The following is an 18,611-nucleotide window of genomic DNA, read 5'->3' on the forward strand; positions in this document are numbered from 1 at the left end:
TGGGATAAATATAAAAGAAACAATGCAGGAGCAGGTGGGAGTAGATATTGGAGGCAGGATGGGAGTGGGATTAAAAAAATAGTCCCATGTAGGGCTTTACATCAGATGAGTGAAGTTTTGGAACATCTTTCCAAGGGGAGTAGTGGGGGACAAAAATCCTAACTTGTTTTAAGACTGAGCTTGCTAAATTCACGGAGGAGATGGTATGATGCAATTGCCTACAATGGCATATGGCCCATCCGCAACGGCTATTAGCAAATATCTCCAATAGCACTAGACGGGGAGGGCTATGAGTTACTAGAGAGAATTCTTTCCCAGGTGTCTAGCTCAGGAGTGAGCAAACTTTTTTTTGGCCCGAGGGCCACATCAGGGTTCAAAATTGTATGGAGTGCCGGGTAGGGAAGGCGGTGCCTCCCCAAATAGCCTGGACCCTGCCCCTATCCACCCCCTCCCACTTCCCGCCCCCTGACTGCCCCCCTCAGAATCCCCGACCATCCAACCCCCCCTGCTCCTTGTCCCCTGACTGCCCCCTCTAGTGACCCCCCCACCCTAACTGCCCCCCCAGGACTCTGTCCCCTGACAGGTCCCCCAGGACTCCCACACCCTATCCAACTGCTCCCTGTCCCCTGACCGCCCCGACCCATACGTACACCCCTGCAGTGTGACTGCCTACGGCAAATGGCAGGGTGGGGGGCAGTCAGGGAACAGGGGGCATTGGATGGGGCGGAGATTCAAGGGGAGGGCGGTCAGGGGAGGGGGAGCGGGGGAAGTGCTGGGGCTCGCCTCCCTGGCCGGGAGCTCGGGCGCGCCAGACAGGACGGTCTTGTGGGCTGGATGTGGCCCGCAGGCCGTAGTTTGCCCACCCCTGGTAGAGATCAACCTCCCTGAACCACCCGCTGCAGCCCTGGCTTCAGCTGCGTGTGTAAGCGTGGCCCATAGCAGGCCGCCTGTGCTGACAGGGAGTGTGCTGTGCTGGCCCCAGCCTGCACAGGGCACTGGCCAGTAGGAATAGATTTGCGGCAGACACTCCATAGCAAATGCCAGCAGGTCACTGTTTCTCAAGCCCTCTTGTGCACACTCCTCCTTGGAAACCTGTTTGTTTGTGTGCAGATCTTTGTTTAGCATCTGCTGACTCCTGTTGCACTGTTTTTTCTTGTGACTGCTGTCAACTGTTGTAAGAAAACTTCTTTCTGTGTAGCAAATGGTGAGCAATTTGGTCTGCTGGTAGGATGTTCTCTCTTTTTCTGGTGCCACCTTGGATGACTTGGCTCCATGTCTAATTGGCAGCTGGTATCAAGCGGAGTGCCCCAAGTGTCGGTCCTGGGGCCGGTTTTGTTCAATATCTTCATTAATGATCTGGAGGATGGCGTGGACTGCACTCTCAGCAAGTTTGCAGATGACACTAAACTGGGAGGAGTGGTCGATACGGTGGAGGGTAGGGATAGGATACAGAGGGACCTAGACCAATTAGAGGATTGGGCCAAAAGAAACCTGATGAGGTTCAACAAGGACAAGTGCAGAGTTCTGCCCTAGGACGGAAGAATCCCATGCACTGCTACAGACTAGGGACCGAATGGCTAGGCAGCAGTTCTGCAGAAAAGGACCTAGGGGTTACAGTGGATGAGAAGCTGGATATGAGTCGACAGTGTGCCCTTGTTGCCAAGAAGGCTAACGGCATTTTGGGCTGTATAAGTAGGGGCATTGCCAGCAGATCGAGGGACGTGATCATTCCCCTCTATTGGACATTGGTGAGGCTTCATCTGGAGTACTGTGTCCAGTTTTGGGCCACACACTACAAGGAGGATGTGGAAAAATTGGAAAGAGTCCAGCGGAGGGCAACAAAAATGATTAGGGGGCTGGAGCACATGACTTATGAGGAGAGGCTGAGGGAACTGGGATTGTTTAGTCTGCAGAAGAGAAGAATGAGGGGGGATTTGATAGCTGCTTTCAACTACCTGAAAGGGGGTTCCAAAGAGGATGGATCTAAACTGTTCTCTGTGGTAATAGATGACAGAACAAGGAGTAATGGTCTCAAGTTGCAGTGGGGGAGGTTTAGGTTGGATAGTAGGAAAAACTTTTTCACTAGGAGGTGGTGAAGCACTGGAATGGGTTACTTAGGGAGGTGGTGGAATCACCTTCCTTAGAGATTTTTAAGGTCAGGCTTGACAAAGCGCTGGCTGGGATGATTTAGTTAGGAATTGGTCCTGCTTTGAGCAGGGGGTTGGACTAAATGACCTCCTGAGGTCCCTTCCAACCCTGATATTCTATGATTCTATGACTTGTCCAAAGTCTTTACAAGTTTGTATGATTCAGGTTCAGTGATGTACACTTTGTATTAAGGAAAAAAGCTGATATAAAATGAGCTGGGTTGTGGAAGAGTGGTAAAAGGCCTTTCCACGAGGGCCCTTCAGAAGATTCAAGAGCTTGAAAGTCAACTAGACAAGCTTAAAAAAGAACGACAGAAAAGACAGTTTCAGCTTGAATCGCTGGAGGCAGCTTTGCAAAAGCAGAAGCAGAAGGTCATAGTCTTAATGCACCATGTAACTTTTAATACAATTTTGTTCTGCTCATATCCATTCAGAGTGCTGCTGCAAAGATTCCCCTGCCTGTCACTTTGACCATGTCACCTCTCTCGGCGCCCCTCAATTCTCTATTGCAACAAACAAGCTGCTTGTCTTCACCTCCTAGCTCCTTCATGGCCTCCCCCAACCTAGGCATCCTTTTTTTCATTCACTATTGAAATGTCAACTCCCGCCTCTGACTAGCCCATAACACATAAATTTTGTTAAATATTTAAACACTCACCTTTGTGTTTTCTCCCATGCTGTCAACTTGTGCTTGGGAAGAGCCCCCCATAACCATCTGCAAAGTCACCTCATCTTCTTTCAAAGTCCTCCTTACAACTCTCCTTTGCTGTGATGCCTACAAAAAACTTGACAACAGTTAAGCTGTGGTCTCAGTACGCAAGCTGCCTATCCTAGTGACCAATGGTGTCTCATTGTTTCCTTGTACTCTCCCCTTTTTCCTTGTCTTGTACTTAAATTGTAAGCTCTTTGGAGTAGGGACCGTCTTTTTGTTCTATTTGTACAGCGCCTAACACAGTGGGGTACTGGTCCATGACGAGGGCTCCTAGGTGCTACGGTAATAGCAAACAGTCACTTATACAATGCGTCTAGAATGCTGTGCAAACGTTAATCTTATGAGGCACCGTGGAAAAAGAAATTTTTTTTAAAAATACCTTTATGTAAATTGTTTTGATAAATTGATTGTACAGGGTGCTTTGTAAAACAAATTATTTCTACAAATGGACATCTGTGAACACTATATAAAAATATAATTTTTGTAAACATACCGAAATTGTCATGTTGATAATTTGCACCCAGTTTCTCATATCAGATACTCATTGGTATTTTGTGAACGATTAGCTCAACTTTTTTTGTACCCAACAACAGACTCATTCAGAATTTACACCAACTTGTCTAGATGAGCGTGGTGGTTTTAAAATATTGGAGTACGTTCTGTTGTAATGGCTTATTAAAAATTGCTGCTTTTATTTTCATGGATTCTTAGGCCAGAAGGGACCACTGTGATTATCCGTTCTGATCTTTTATATAACACAAGTCACAGAACCTCCCAGAAATAATTCCTAGAGCAGATCTTTTAGAGAAATCTTGACTTAAACATTTAAAAATATTATGTACAACAGTAAGAATCCCCCACTTATGCATCATCAGCATAGTTTGAACCCCAAACCTTCATCATTGTAGCACAGCCTGCTATCGCTTGAGCTAAAAGGACATAACTCTTAGGTACAGAGCTTCCAATTTAATCAGGGCTTTAGTCACAAAAAAGCCATAACACCTAGGTTTATAGCTGATAAGATTAATATCTGCATAACATCATTGCTGCCATCAAAAAATTGACATACCAGTAAAATGTAGACTACTCACTAACAGTTTTTGTGCTAATACTCACCCTGTGAGCGGTGATTGACACCTGTGTAAAGTAGTGAAGGAAAATGACACTAGCCCACTATCCAGGCCTTGCTGTGTATTCAGTCTTAAACTGTCACTAGCCTCTTGCTCTGGTAGTACGTTTTTGGGACCATTCTAAGTCCAATATCTTGTAAACTGTCAGGGATAGGAATGTATGCCGTATACCTTGCAAAGGCTGGGGATATCAAATCTGTTTTCCAATGCTACATAACGCAACACTGATCATGAGAGAGAGGATCTTGAAATTGCATTATTCTGATTACTATCTTGCATCCCTCCTTCAGATCAGAGATGGCTGTTCCAGCTGCTATCTTGAGGAAACGCAACTTGAGCATTGATCTCTTACTCTAGTCATTCTGGAAATACTGGTTGCTAACATTGACAGATTTGAAGGGAGAGGAGCAAGATGATGATCAGAGTCATATGGCTTTTAAGTTTAGCTCTTCTGATGATGTGCAAGGGTCTGGATAGGTGCTTTTTATAGCCAATAAACTCTTCCAAGAACAGGTGTGGGGCCACTGATTAGAGAAATCGTTTTAATATTAATACCTAGGTGGAAATTAAATGACTTGTGGTGACTATGTATTTTGATTTTAAATGTTACACAGGGAAGCCTTGCGATACGGACATTGGTAGAATAGCAATATAGCTTTGCGTGTAACTAAAATGTTCAGTGCTGTCAGGGCTTTGAAATGTAGTGAATAAAAATATTCAAATACCGCTTTTTTATAAAGCAGAAATTGTTTATTTTGTAAGTGCTCTCCACGCTTCACTCTGAATAAAGATGTGTATTCCCAGGCTTGATCAAAATCTTAAAATATATATATATATATATATTTTATAATTGACTAATCAAATTAGGTTGAAAATGGAAAAAAATGAAGGAGCAACACTAAAAAGAGAAAACCAGAACTTGATGGAATTGTGTGATAATCTTGAGAAAACAAAGCAGAAAATTTCACATGATCTTCAAGTAAAAGAATCACAAGTTAATTATCAAGCGGGACAACTAACTTCAAGCAAGAAACAAATTGAAAGACTAGAACAGGAACTTAAAAGGTGAGACCAAACTGTTCTGCTTTAACTGAAGTGTGGCTGTTATCCCATTTAAGTATTATTTTGCTTAGACATGTAAATGACTGTCAAATTACTGTCTTTGTCCACTTTATCTTACTTTAACTGTACTCCATATTTAAATAGAAGTTTGAGTTTGTGGCCAAAATTTTCAAACCTGGGTGCCTAAAACAAGGTTCCTGAGTCCCACGTTGTTATACTTATAAGAAGCACAAGGGATCTTTATAGGGAAGAAGGCAGCACGCCGCATTTATTGAGAATACAACAGTTAGCATATGCTTTTCAATCTCTCTCACCAGGGCCGGCTCTGGCTTTCTGGCCGCCCCAAGCAAAAAAAAACCAAACAAATACCTGCGGCGCGGCCGGAGCCAGGGTGCAGGGGGACTCCTGCCCCGGCTAGTGGGGGCAAGGGGAGGGAGCGGGGGGGAGAGAGAGAGAAGGGGGGCGGCCAGGGCTTCAGCGGGGCGCTGCCACGCAGCCCCTCCCGCCATGCCCCCTGCGGGCTGCCCTGCCGGGCTTGCTGCAGGGTGCTCCCGTCCTCTGCGCCACCGCCCCCTACAGGGCGGCCGGAGCGGAACAAACAAACAAACAAAAAAAGCGGCCGTGCCGCCCTAGGATTGGGCCGAATGCCGCCTCCTACAAGCTGCCGCCCCAAGCACCAGCTTGCTCGACCGGTGCCTGGAGCCAGCCCTGTCTCTCACACACACACATACCATGCACACAGTCCTGCCAGTTGATGTTTATAGTTATCAGTCCAGAGTCTGGATCAATCTAGTGGCCAGCCAGATTGGTCGCAGAGGGGAGCAGGGCTCTGTCAGTCGCGATCCAATGCTCCGGGAGTGTGGCAAGACGAACCCCCAAAGTCTTATGGCCAAGCACCCTGTTCTTATAGTCCTTTTTCTTTGTTGAAGTCTATGGATTTTGCTGTGTCAGTTTGTGACTGGGTTACTTCTTAATTGGTGTATCTTTTCATGTAAACATTCCAATACACCTCCAAGAGGGTCATCCTGTCCTGGTTCCGATTTAATCAGTTGTCCTTAGGGATACCAGCCTTCACCTCAGGGTTGTCAATTTGCCCTTCCTCAATCATGGATACATGTTGATGGTTCTTTGGCATCAACAAATCTCGATAAGTGTCTTCGCTCCTCCTTTCTTGACCATCTGCTTAACAATGGCCTTCCCACCTTATCTTTTCCTAATGCGTACATTCCTTACTCACACAAACAGATTGGGAATACAAACAGTAGTATTTTATATCGAGCAAAAAGGCATTGCAAATTAAACCTTGCTAAGGTTTACAATCAATAACCAAGACAATTTACATTGGGACCCAGGCCTTCAATGGTCCTCTAATCTACTTAACATAGACACAATACAGAATCCTGTCTCTTACTAACTAAATCTTAAAACAAAGAGCTAAAGAGGGCCCAATCTGTAATGCATATGGGAAAACAGAATCTCATAGTCCCAGAGGATCATTTCTTTCTGCTATTCAAAAAGGGTGGCTAGCAGGATGAAATCAAATCACACATTAATTCTTATAGTGCTATATAAAATCCTGCTCCTACAACGTTTAAGCTTCTAAATAAAGTTTTTTGATTATCTGATGTGATGCACACCTGAAACTCCCACTAAGCCCAGTGGAATTCATAGATGCTCAGCACATTTGAATATTTGGCCCTTTCTTTGTTGGGCAAAAAAGTTGTGTTTCAAACCTGTTAGCTTAACAGGATTGAAAAAAATATATACTTTTTGCCTGTCAAGATAAGGCCTTTTATGTAAGGCCCTTGCTTACACTGAAATTTTGCCAAGACAACTTTCCTTTTTTTTTTATAGCACAGCTTGGTGTGTGTCCACATTTAATTTTCTACTCCAACAAAGCCTTCTGTTTTTTACAGCATTAATTATTTCTCTTTTCAGAGTGACAAGTCCACTGCCAGTATAGTTGTCATGGATTCACATGTACCTGTACCAGTATAAGCAGTCCCTAGCTGCAATCCCACAATGCAACTTTCCCTTCCAGAGTTACTGTCTGGTAGCACTCTTGAAGTCCACTGTCCAGGATGCAGCGACCTGGAAGTTGTCCATACCTCACTTTTATATGCCAGCGTGTTTCTTCACAGCGACATCTGTTCCTGTTCCCTGCTACATTTTCACTGAATGTAGGTTCCTAGCACTGTCTCATGCTGCTGTCTATTCCAAGAGAGGGGTGCTCAGTTTCCTTGCACTGTGGGGGAAGGAGCATGTGCAGGCACAGCCACAGCACTCCTGATGGAACAAGAATATTTACAGCAATTTGCTGAAGGCTGTGGCAAACTCAGCCTCTTCAGAGAGGGGTTTCACTGCCACACAAAGGAAAAACAGCTGAGGCAGTGGTACCAGAAGGTGAAGAAAAGAGACATTTTGGAGCCACCTGCATGACCTCTCTCATAGTGAGCTGGGTGCTATATTCTGGAAGGACCTTACCTCCTCCCTTTAACTCTGTAGATACACTGTGTGTTCTGGTGAGGAGAAAGAAATCCCTCCCTGGAGCAATGGATGAGCAAGAGGTATCTGGCCCTGACCAGGAAGGGGACAACAAGGAGGGATACAGCAAGGCGGGTGACAGCCAGGGGCTATTTCATACCTAGCCATGACATGCACCAATATGTTTCCTCCTTGGGTGAAGGGAGATTATGGTAGGTGAGAATGATTATCGCATTAAATAAACTACTGAAAACGATTTTCACTGGGAAGGTTCTAACTGCATCAATAGCAGAGGCCGAGAACGGAAGCAAGTAAACACACGTCAGTTGGCACTCCATCAGTTGGTGTCTTGCGGTACTTTGAGGTACAGACAGAGCAGCCTGTTAATTTTTACACACAAAGCTTGCTGGTTTGTGGGCACAATTTCACAGAACTTTTTTTCAGTGAGTAGTATGTAAGACTTGCCCAAACATTATGTTGAAGATACGCTTTGGCCAGCCCACCGTGATATGGCACATCCCCGTGCCACTTTGCCAGGACCTCTGAGGGGGATCATTGCAGAAAACAGCATGACTGCATACTTCCATGGGCAGACTAAGGCCTCTTAAACAGCTCTTTCTTTGTCTCTTTGGGATCATCAAGGAGCATGACTTCCTGAAATAAGTGCAGTTGTCTTTATGAAATACTATCCTTTTTCTATATCAGAATGAACCCCATCCCCTCCCCAAGGCATTGGGTTAAGAAATCCTGATCTACTCTTCATGTAAGGTCTAGCACTCATTATGCCTTAGTAATTTGGAGGCAATCCACATAGTTATGCTGTACAGGGTGGGAAAATCTGAGTAGCTGCAACAGTTATGTCAGGGAAGGCTGCCTCCCTTCCTCTCCACCTAACAGTTCTGTGTTTATCACTAACCTTGACAGTGGGGCTCTCCTCAAGATTCTCCCTAACACCTCCACAGCTGTCTGGTCACTGTCAGAGCCAAGAGGAAGCGCACAGAGAAGGACATGCTCTGTGAGGTTATGCAGGTCTAAAAGTGAAATGCAAGGGCAATGAGGCAGGGGTGTGAACAGCTGCTGAAGGGGTAGAGGGAGGACAAAAATCAAAAATAAATGCTGCTGCTGCTGACCCAGCTGCTCAAATGAATTGTTGATCAATTATTGATTAAGAATCTCACTGCATTAGTTCACCCACTCCAAAGCATGGATAAATATGGGGTGTTGGCAGGAATATAGACACCTCATCCCCTTGTGTCAGTTCCTGGTGTATTCTACTCCCATGGACAACATGTCAGGGAACAAAGAACTTTGATTACACGTACAGTCATCTGTGATGCACTGACATCCAGTCTGCATGTTGTATTTGTACCTAGTCAAGTTATATAGCTAGTAAAGTCAATTATAAGTTATCTTTCTTTTTTTTTTTGTATGTCTAGCATGCCGTGGTGGTAATAACGTACATACTTGAAAGTTGGTGCAACTTTATTGTGACTTTTTGGTATTGCAGTGCTAGAAAGTAATATAACCAGAAAGGCTTCCATACCTCTTAAAAAAAAAGAAAGAAAAAAAAAAAGTCAATGCATGTATATTACAGAAGTGCTAGCCTGTATTGAGTCTAGAAATACACCACCTGTACTATGCTGATGGTCATAGAAACTACTGTCAATTAGTCCGGTCATTTTCCATACTTCAATAACAAATTCCTTAAAAGTAATGTATATCACAAAAAACACACCTGTTCTATTAATAGTTTCATAGAAACAGGATTAGGCCATTTCCTACTGTCAAAGTAAGCTTTTAAGGCTTCCTTTACCTGAACTGTGTTAGCAATGCAACTGTTAGCTAGCCTATTTTAGATCCAGCCCGTCCACCTCACTCATCCACCCTGGCAATAGGGTCTCTCAGATAGTGCTGCATGCTGTGCATTGCATAAGAACTGAGAATGTTTTACTTGTTGATATGGAGCTTTGGCATGAGACCCCTCCACCTATCCTGTTGTCTTCCAACTCTGCCCACTTCACATTCCTTCTTCAGCTGCACAGGTGAGAGTCAAATCTTTCCTTGCTTCTGTCTAGCTTGCTAGTAGATGGTTTCTTAAGCCAGAGAATTAAGGGTAGGCAGTTTCCATAAACTATGATCGGCACAGAAATGTCATTAATTCCAGTTGGATGGAGTGGGGAGTCTGCTTTCAATATGTCAAAAAGCACAGTGTTTCTAAAGCCATGGTTGTCCTGAATTTCTCTGAACCAGCCAGTGTTTGTCAGTAACGTGTCCCTTCTGACCTACCAAGGCCTGCATAAATTTTGAAGGTACCTTTTTTTAATATGCTCAGAAGCTAGGAAGGGGGAGCACAGAATGGGAATGCTTTTTTGTCTTGCATACCTCAATGATGAGTGTCCTTACCATTGATCTTTTTTTGTAACACCAAATTGATTACCCCACTAATTGATAGCAAACTGGTGTTGTAAGATTCCATAGGGCAATCACCACTTGTTTCCCCACTGTAAGGGCAGCTCTCGCCTTGCTGTTTCTGTGCTGGGGGAGTGGGGTGAGCTGAGCATGCAACTCTAGGAATGAACTTCTGCGTCTAAAAGTTCTAGAACCACTGATTGTCCCACCACTCATTAGACAGGCTCAAAACTCCCACTCCACCAAATGTGGTTGTTTCATGAATAGCCTCTGCATTTATTTTCCAGTTAGACTCAGTTGAGTCTTTGAATGCTGAGTCTTTGGGAATATAACACTAGAATGCCTATCCAGAGTGCAGCATGTTTTTGCCAATACAATTCAATGCTATGTAGACATCATGCCAGCAGAAGTGGCAGAGTGTAAAATACACTTTACCAAAATAGTTTTGACAGTGTCACCATGACAACAGAATTTTTACCACTGCAACTTTCTAGTGAAACTTTTTAGAGAGACAGGCTTGAAAGTCTTCACCTAACACTCTATATTATATTAATGAGAGTGATAAAGTTAAAGAGTTTGGAGGTTATATGACCCTTAGGGGGATTGTTGTACATATAGCAGTAGCTTCATAAAATGGACTCTTAATAAAACAATTTAATTATGAACATTTGGGGAATCTGCCTATGTACAGTTTACAAATTGTTTGATATTGGAGACCCTGTGTCAGACTGCAAACTCCATTTTGAATGTGGGTCTTTTAGCCTCTGTCTTTTCACCTCCATCTTGGACTAAAATTCCAAGTGGTGGGGGCATGGGGCTATCAGTGATAGGCTGTTAAATTTTGATGATCATTTAAATGGAGCAGCCTGGGACAAAGCAAGGGCTACCATCCAGGCTAAACTAGTTTTTCAAAATCTGAATTCTAGGAGTGATGGTAACTAAGCAACAGAATCTGTGGTAAGGTACTTTCATTAGCTGATGAGGCTGATTGGGAGTCACCTGACAAAGAAGGGGGAGATAATAAAAGAGGGTTTCTAACGAACCCTGGGGAGGGGGGCAAGGAGAGAAAAGACTACAGATACTCCATGATTCAGGGGAGAAACCATGTGCAGGAGGGCAGAGAGAGAGAGGAAGAATCCTGAACTAGAGGACTCTGACCTAAGTCCAAAGAATGCTCTAAGAGTGGTGAGGAAATTGAGGCAGGGAATTGTGTATAGGGTTTTATTATTTTTTTGTCCAGATCTGTATACTTATTGTGCTTGCCAACAGAGAGTGGTTTTTGGGAACGCTTGTAAAGTCTGTGTTCAACTACTACATATCATTGAAGAGGTGAACTGTGTACCCAGAGTGCCCACAATGTTGAAGCTTTGGGAAAAGGGTGTGTTTAAATCTGCAGGGTCAGTGCTGGCCTGGGTGCTTAAGACAGCTAGGTCGTGTGGTCCTATTTCTGGGAAGTGGAACTAGGAGCCTGTGCCCTGGAAGTGTACCAGAGAAGCCAAGGGAAAAGGCAGTTGCTGCAGCCTATTCAGGCCAAGGGTAGCTTAAGAGCACAAATCAAGCATATTGGGACCCAAACACCGCAGTCTTGTGAATGTCCAGCAGAGGGAGCTTTCTCAGAGCTGTGACTGGATAATCCTTGTAATTGCTGTTCATCCATGTGTCCTTTTTGTGTATAATTCTTTTAGTTTTCAGTCTTCTGAAATATTAAACCTTGAGTGTATATATAAAATATAAACAAATTGTCTCTGTCATATAAGAACAAATTTAAACAACAACCCAATATCACTAGAAGTGAAAGTACAGATTCCAATATTTAGTTGAAGGTGTCGTATTGTCATCTAGAATCATATTTTTAGTGATATATCTTTATTATGCCTAATTTTATATTTCTTGAGGAACCAAAATTGCCATTCAATGTGCATTTGGGGCTCTTAAAAATGTATGATTGGGCCCTATTTGTTTCTGTAACTAATTAATTGCACTTCTAATTCTCTTTTAAACAGGTACAAATCTGAACTTGAAAGAAGTTAGCAAACATTGATTACAGGAGACTTATCATTCAGGAGTACACCACAGAAGAATTTTGCTGCTCCTTTAACACCAAATCAAAATCACAATGGTAACCCCCAACCCCCCCGTGTCTAGTATGCAATTGAATAAAATGTAAATTCCTTTGAAAGTACATGTCACTCCAGAAAGCATAAAAGAAAACAAAAGGTGAATGAAGAAAACAGCTGACCATGTGTTTGGCTTATAATCTGCTAATGTCTATAATTTTCCAATATTTGAAAATTAATTCCTATGAGTGAATATGTAGGAATTTAAGTGAGCATGCTTTATGAGTCCGAGAATATGCTTTGTCTTGATTCAGGGAAGGTTCAAATGCAGATACTAATATGGACATAACATATGTACATCCTAACTAATTATGTTCTATAACAAAATATTCAGGTGAAGTTTTCATTAAAAACAATTGAAATTCAGTTTCGCTGGCTGGCGAATCGGGGGCTTGAGGGATTTAGTAGTAAGTGCTCAGAGTTCAAAATGCTTACCAGTGACAATGTACCATCGCACAATTTGCTTGAGTTTAGGGTTGTGAAATTCAGAATCTACAATACAAAACAAAACACACAAATTTCATGGACACTAAAACAAGATACTGCCATTTGACTTGCATTTGGCTACCTGACTAACTGGAGTTGGAGATCAGTCTTTGTTCTCATTTGAAAGCTGAGATTTCAGATGCTTTCGGAAGATGCAAAGCATTCTGGCTATGGTGTTCCTTGAGAAAGTGGCTGCTACAGTTATGAAGGAAGTGGAGAGAAGCAAGATAGGAATCTGAGTGATGTGACTTTAGGCTGAGTTTTCTAATGTGTGGTGAGTCTCATTAGCAAGAAGTTAGGTGTTCAACTCCCACTGACTTTTCTTTTTAAGCTCCTTTGAATCTCAATGCCTGATTTTTCAGTCATGCTACAAACGAATGTTAATGCCAGGGGAACGGTGGGAAAACATTCTTCATTCAGGCCATATTACAATATACATTTGTACCCCTGGTATTGGTCCCTCAGTCTAGTGGTTGCATTTTCATTGTGGCACTGAGTTCCAGATCTCAGTTTTCAGTCCCTGAACTATTCAGTTTTATTGGTTTTAGAACTCCCTTTGAGTCATTGTCTTAATATATCACTAGAGATTAATGAGGGCTGTTGCTTTTATCACCCTTGTCTAATATTAGACATAAGAAATGGAATAGGAAAGATATTATGTATGAAATGAACCAGATTATTAGCAAATATTCCTTGTCAATTTGTAGATTCTAAGTTTGAAGAACTCCAAGAAAAATACAATAAAGAAGTTGAAGAAAGAAAAAAACTGGAGGCAGAGCTGAGAAATATCCAGATTAAAGTATGGGTATAGAGTATCTCAGCATTATAATCTCATTTAATGTGTGAAATGGAGAAAGGTGCAGTTCTTCAAAATTAGCCATATGATTTTTCAGGGAAACTGGTAAAATTAAATTTGCTCACTGTTCATGCCATTGAGATTAAAGTATAGATTTAAGAAGAGTAAGCAGTGGGTATGGTTAATTTCCTGGCAGCATTTCTGAAAAGTTAGTACTAATTAGAATACACAAAAAGGACTTTTTAAACATATTGTTTTCATGTAAATAATCACACAGTATTGGGGCCCTTAGTGCTTTAGTCAAAAACCCCATTCAAATGTTAGATGTATTGGAAAACCAGGTTCTGTAAGTACCAATAGCAGCTTTTTTGTATTTTTAGAACATAAGACTGGCCCTACTGGATCAGACCAATGGTCCATCTAGCCCATTATCCTGGCTTCTGGATGGTGCCAGATGCTTCAGAGGGAATGAACAGAACAGGGCAATTTATTGAGTGATCCATCCCCTGTCATCCAGTCCCGGCTTCTGGCAGTCAGAGGTTTAGGGACAGAAAAATATCTGATATTAGAGCCAAAACATGTTTTTTGAGTCCAGGTATTTTGTAAAAGTAAGTGCAAATAAATGAGTCTCTCTCCTGTGTGTGGAATGATTTGCATGTAGAATTCTTGCTAATGGGATCACCACACATTTGGAGATGAATAGAGCCCATAGTCTAAAATGTAGCTACATTTGTCCACAGAACACAAATGAGGATCAGAACTAATTTACAGTAAGTCTAGAATGAAGTACAAAAATGAATATTATGCATGTCAACAGTTAGCTTTACAAAACTGATCTGATCGTGAGGAATGTGCAGGGAAGGTACCTCAATGTTAATTGATAGGATGCCTCTCTTAAAAAACAAAACAAAAAACTTGCTCTACTAAATATAAGGAACCACAAGTCAAACTTCTTGTCCTTGAGATGCTGGCCAGCTTAGATATATTTGAATTGCAGATAGTACTCTCCCAACGCTCTTCAGCTGCCTGTGATGTTAATCGGCAAAGTATTCCAGTCAGTTGACTGCTGGGGGTATAAAAGCAGACTCGTGTGAATCATATAGTACTTTGTGTTGATGGATGATCTGTGTCGCTGACTCTGTTATCAAAAATTGTAACTGACAGCTTGACCAATTGCCCTATCTTATTTCCACCATACAGTAGTGAATTAATTCTCTTATGAATTGTCAGCTGTGTAAAGGTAGATATGCTTTCCCCCCCTCTTTTTAAATAGAAAATAAATCATTCTCATCCTCAAAGTGCTAAGAGTCACAGAGAGATTGCTCGGCATCGGACTTCTTCATCGGTGTTCTCGTGGCAACAAGAAAAGACACCAAGCTGTCCTTCATCCAGCAGTCAAGAAACCCCTTTAAAGAGAAGTTTTACTTTTCCCATTCTCCATGGGAACAAGAGGCAACTCCTAGCCACCGTGGCTTAAGATCAAAGAAGACAGATTTCAACAACAGTTTCTTTGACAATTGTAATAATTCTTCTGTCATCGAGCAATTAAAAACACAGAACCAAGGTATCTTGCAAGTGTAGTTATGACTTTAAATCTATTTTGTAAATAAGAACATCTTATTTTTTTAAAGATAATTAAAACCGTCTGTGTTTAAGGACTTCACTGAAGACTGTTTTATATATAAAATAGGGGTAAAATACCTACTCAACTTGTAAGATGTTTTGAGATCTCTGGGTAAAAAACACTATGTACATGTTTATTAATTATTTTATTGATTTATAAAGTTTTTCCAGTATGAAAAAATTAACTGAGCTAAGAAACTGACTTGTTTTATTGTGTTTTTGAATTTAATTCTTTGGAAGATCCTGTAGAGTAATCTGTTCTATCAAGAAGTCATTTTTCATGGAGATCCTTGCCTGGTTAAACTAAAACCATAGTAGAATGAGCATCTGGAGCTTCTTCAAATGAGAAGTCTTTCCCCCCACCATCCTCCCTACGGCTACACTAGAGAGCTTAAGCTTAAGCTCTCTAGTGTAGCCACTCTAAGCCGATGGGATAGAGATCTTCTGCTGGCTTAATTACTCCAGGCCCCGCAAGAGGTGGTAGCTATGTCTCCTGCCGACACAGTGCTGTCCACACTGACGCTTAACTCTGTGTACGTTATGTCACTCAGGTGGGTGACTAATTCACACGACTGAGCAACACAACTTATGTCGACTTAAGCTGTAGTGTAGCCATAGTGCCAGTGCAGCTGTGCAGAATATCCCCTTGGAAGTCTTTGTAAACATTTAATGAACACTATAGGATGAACCTTATCTTCAGCAGATAAGGTGACCGGTGACTTAAGGCCATTTCATGTCTTCTGCTCTGCCATCTGTCTTTGGTCTTCAGATTTTCTGTCAGTAAATTTTGTTACATTCTTGGAAGTGTTTGGGACAGTATCTGTATCCTCCATTTTTTTTTCAGTGAATGGATGGGTCTCCTTTCTTAGATTTCTACTTTAATCCAATTAAGACAAAATCGTTGGCAAATGGTCTTCGGAAAAGATAATTTTTTAAATGGTAATGCTGTTCTGCAGGATAGTTGTCTCAATTCAAACACTCACCCTTTGCTTACTGTTAGTTTAAATGGGAAGAGTTTTCATTCAAGGCTTAGTTTATATGCACGGTCACATCGTAAAGTTAATTGCGAACCTAAGATGAAGTTTCAGCTTTGGAAGCCTGAAGGTTGTTGTTTTTTGTTTGGTTGGGGGGGGGGGGGGGTTGGGCGGGGGAGGAGGAAGGGGATGGGACAGGGTGAAGGGTCAATGACTGAAAAAAGGAAAATTCTCAACTGCTATTGGCTGCCATCTGTTTGTTTTCAGATAGAGTACCAGTGGAATAAGTCTTCATAAAAGAATGATCAGATCATTTATTTCACACGCTAATAATCTGAAATTGATTATTACTGTTCTTCATGTGCAAAATTCCATTGAAGTCTGTGGAAAAGAAACTATAGATTCTGAGCCTCCCCAAACACACACACGTGTATCATGACAAAAGCAGTTTTGATTTTTAGATACGCAGTGTTTTAGTGATGTGAAAAAAAGACCCTATATTATATTTACTAAAGCCCCTTCCAAAAAGGGAGACATGCATTGAATAAGTTAAATGAACACTATTTGGTTACATTTGGCCCAAAACACAGGTTTGTAATAGTTTTTCTTAAGAAGCAGCTTTTTCAAAACTTAAGACCAAATAGAAATGTTTCAGTAATGTTTTAGAAAATTCCAGTGGAGGTAGTTCTTATAAACAAAGAGCAGTGATTCTCAAACTTTTGTACTGGTGACTCCTTTCACATAGCAAGCCTCTGAGTGTGCCTCCCCCCCCCCCCCCCCGTATAAATTAAAAACACTTTTTAATATATTTAACACCATTATAAATGCTGGAGGCAAAGCAGGGTTTGCGGTGGAGCTGACAGCTTGTGACCCCCCACATAATAGCCTCAAGACCCCCTGAGGGGTCCCGACCCCCAGTTTGAGAACCCCTGACAAAGAGCCTCTGCAAAATTTGTGGCCTAAACGCTGCGATGTTGTGCCAATACATAAGAATCAGAAAATGAAGCTAGTAAAAAACAAAGTGAAACTGATCTACAGTCACTATCCAAGCTCAAAAAATAAACCTAAATTGTGCCAACTAGACTTTTAAAGGCCTTTCAATTTTCCTAATTTGATAATAGATGTTTAAAATTTTTTATATTGCTACATATTTAACCTGATAAGCAGTTATTAAGTAGTTATTTTTTTATTTGCATCTTATCAAGTGCATAGAATATGTCTAATTAGAATGTGTAGGCTGCTTTAAAGTACTAATACAGTAAATACCTTTAAGTAGAAGGCATAATATTAATCCTTTTTCTTTTAAATTAAGAATTAAGCTTTAGAGTTCAAGAACTGGAACATCTGCTACAAGATCAAGAAAAAGAAAAGAAATTCCATATGAACAAACTTCAAGAAATTCAACTCCAGCTGGAGAAAACAAAATTGGAATTCACAGAAAAAAGATTCTGTTTTGCACAAAATTAGAGATGAATTGAATAGAATGACAGCACAACATGATCAAGGTACTGCCCAGGTACTGTACCATGTTGCACCAGGCCTCTTCTGGCTGCTTTTATAATTATTGTTAGCAGTAGTGTGTGTCAAACATTCAGTCATATTTACAAGATTCAAGATACTTGAATAATGTTTCTTAGAACATCCTGAGGATAATGAATTGAAAGTATGCATTATGTTGGACAACCTTAAGTTCTTAATTAGCTTGCCATTTTCTGCAAGGGTCCAAGCAGGTACTTAGCATCTTGCAGCCTCATGCCTTTGGGCATGATTCACTGAAGATCTGGAACATCTTCTCCAGTAGGGCCCTACCAAATTCACAGCCATGAAAAACGCATCACGGACCATGAAATCTGGTCATTTGTGTACTTTTACCCTATTCTATACAGATTCATGGGGGAGACCAGTGTTTCTCAAATTGAGGGTCCTTACTTCTGTGCTACCTTCAGAGCTGGGCAGCCAGAAAGCAGTGCCTGGTGGCCAGGCACCCAGTTCTGAAGGCAGTGCCCCACCTGCAACAGTGCAGAAGTAAGGGTGACAATACCATACCATGCCATCCTTACTTCTGTGCTGCTGCTGACAGTAGCTCTGCTTTCAGAGCTGGGCTCCCAGCGAGCAGCTACCACTCTCCGGCCTCCCAGCTTGAAGGCAGCGCCGCCACCAGCAGCAGCACAGTGGTAAGGGTAGCAGCACCGCAAACGCCCCCTCCCACAATAATATTGTGACCCCCCCCACACACACACACACACACACCACCTTTTTGGATCAGGACCCCTACAATTACAACACCATGACATTTCAGATTTAAATAGCTGAAATCATGAAATTTATGGTTTTTAAAATCCTATGACGGTAAAATTGACCAAAATGGACCGTAGTCCCTACCAATAATATTACATAGAGCAAGAATGACACCTGGTGGCCAATTGTGACCTTAAAGGGACACTGTCATATAGTTTAACATTTTCAGCCTAAACTACCATAAATTCAGGGGAAAGTTACTTGGATTCTAAACTATCGCAGGCTAAATACTTGGGTAAACTCGAGTTAAGAATGAGAGTGCCTTACAATAAATTTGTAGTAATTAAAACTAACAAGTATTAACTTTGAATTTCCTGTATTTTTAAGTTAAACGTAAATCGCAACCCAACATTTAAAAATTTGGAAATGTATC

General features: G+C 41.8%; 1 pseudogene; it reads left to right on the top strand.

Moving 5' to 3' along the window:
* The first annotated feature begins 2,358 nt into the window (after positions 1-2,358).
* LOC135876297 (centromere protein F-like) lies at positions 2,359-17,407 on the top strand (annotated as a pseudogene).
* Positions 17,408-18,611: the final 1,204 nt, after the last annotated feature.

Source organism: Emys orbicularis, chromosome 3 (assembly GCF_028017835.1).
Source record: "Emys orbicularis isolate rEmyOrb1 chromosome 3, rEmyOrb1.hap1, whole genome shotgun sequence".
NCBI classification, from domain to species: Eukaryota; Metazoa; Chordata; order Testudines; family Emydidae; genus Emys; species Emys orbicularis.